This window comes from Pteropus vampyrus, unplaced genomic scaffold (assembly GCF_000151845.1).
Source record: "Pteropus vampyrus isolate Shadow unplaced genomic scaffold, Pvam_2.0 Scaffold18, whole genome shotgun sequence".
Classification (NCBI taxonomy): domain Eukaryota; kingdom Metazoa; phylum Chordata; class Mammalia; order Chiroptera; family Pteropodidae; genus Pteropus; species Pteropus vampyrus.
Window position 1 is genome coordinate 6,391,962 of NW_011888799.1, and position 2,349 is coordinate 6,394,310.

The window sequence follows — 2,349 nt, forward strand, 5'->3', positions numbered from 1 at the left end:
TTCTGTCAAATTCTTGAATATTCTTGATGATTCAGTACCACATAGACAATTCTTTTAATATATGTGATTGTTTGTTTTCAAAGATGGCACTACACTTCCTCCTGTCCCATATGACTCTTTGCAATGATTTTGCTGCTCCTCCCAGCAACAGGTGGAGTCTGTTTCTTAACCCTTTAAATCCGGGCTGGCTTTATGACTTACTTTGACTAAAAGCATGTGGCAGAAGTGATATTGTGTGAGTCCCCAGAGTCTGGGCCTCAAGACCTTGCAGCTTGGCCCTTTGCCCTCTTAGAACATGTCCAACATTATGTAAAGGAGTCCAGTCTAGCCTACTGGAAGATGAGAGGCTCCACAGAGGAGCACTGAAGTGCCTTGGCTGCCAACCACCAGACATGTGAGGTCATATTACCCAGCCCCAGTCAAGCTTCCAGATGACTGCAGCCATATGAGTGTGCTTAGGCAAGACTAACAGAACTGCTCAGCAGAGCCCAGCCTGTATTACCAAACTCTGAGCAGGTAAATGATGGTTGTTTAAGCCGTTAAGTTTTGGAGTGGTTTATTAATATGGCAATAGATGACTGATAAAACCAGCTTCCCATTTCCTTGATTTCTTTTTCTCCACCAGTGAGAAGGATGGTCTCAGCCAAACCTTGTTATTCACACTTCATAATTTCGATTTTGTGTCACATTTTCCTATTGCCAGCGTGTATCTCTTCAGCCCATGCCCTCTAGTACCTGGACTCAAATAATTCTGGATCCTTAGGTTGAATTGCATCCACTGGGATCACAGGGCCACATTACAACTTTTATGGGCCCTAGGCACTTTGCCTTCATGGCCCCCTTCCTCCCCACAAAAGAATATTAAAATTATATTTTATGACTGCATTTGTGTAAAGACGAATATAATCCAAGCTAGATTCATTATTATTCAGTAAGTCCTTACTTAACGTCATCGATAGGTTCTTGGAGACTGTAACAAGTGAAACGATGCATATCAAAATCAATTTTACCGTAGACTAATTGATATAAACAAGACTTAAGTTCCTACGGCATATTTTTGGTCACAAAACATCACCAAACTTCTTAATAAAGACCCCAAACACTTCTAATGTTAAACATTGGAATAAATGTGAGCTATACATACATTTAAGAAAAATTCATAAGAACAAGTAAGATAAGGATTTTCCAACTCGTTTATTCCAGTTTGATGTCACAGATAGCTGGAGTCTGTCCTGGCAGCTCAGAATGCAAGGTGGGAACCCATCCTGGACAAGACACCCTTCCATCATAGGGCCCTCTCACGCTCACCCACACTCACTGACACAGGGTCAATGTAGATACCTTCATGTGCATGGCCTTGGGATGTGGGAGGAAACCAGAGTGCCAGGAGAAAAGGAACGCAGACATGGAGTGAACGTGCGAACTCCACACAGACTGTGGTCCTGCCCCAGATTTTTTTTTTTTTTTGACTCATCAACGTTATAATGAAATGACGTTGAATGAAATGATGTTATTCAAGGACCTGGTGTATATTCATTTTTATTATTTTCATTTTTTTCTTCTGATTTTAAAATATATTAACATTAAAACATTTTGTGGGTCCCTAAAAGAATTTTGGGCCTTTGGCACTGTGCCTCCTATAGATAAGTCAGCTCTGTCTCTCAGGCATTGGTCCTACCTCCTTTTCAGCATCTCCTATCTCTGTCACATCCATCTTTCCCTCCTTACCCAGCTCTGAGTCCATGATTTATCATTATAATCAGTCCCTTGCATATACCAACTTTCTGGCCCCTCTCTTCAATCATGTTTATCTGGTAAATACTCCACTGCCATGCCCTCTCCAGCTTGCACCCAAGCAGCTAAATGTGGCTGGAAAAAACACATCTCCAGGCTGACTTGTCTCACTTAAATTCATACCTTCAAACACCCTTTGTGCTGACCACCAATAAGCTTGCATTTCCTTAATTCTGTGCAGTCTCCTGCCCTCCCTGACAGCTATTTTTAACTTCTTCTCTCTCCTTCAACCTCTATCTCCTCCTCCTTTCTCCTTCATGCTAGTGGTCTCGCTTCTAACTTCATGGAGAAAATAGAAGTGATCTGAAGAGAATTTCTCCACACTTCTACCGCCTACCTGCATCTGTCTCCATATACTCTGTCGTCTCTCCTGTTACCAAAGATGCACTGCCTGCTCTGAGTTCTTACCTGTGTGGTCCTCTCTTCCTGGGCACTAACTAGTTCCCATCCTTTCTCATTTGTGTAACTCCAGGGCTCCACCAGTTCTCCCCATCTCTTCTGCGTCATCAGTTTGCTTTTCTCTATGGAGTCATTTTCATCACCCTCTCTCTCACC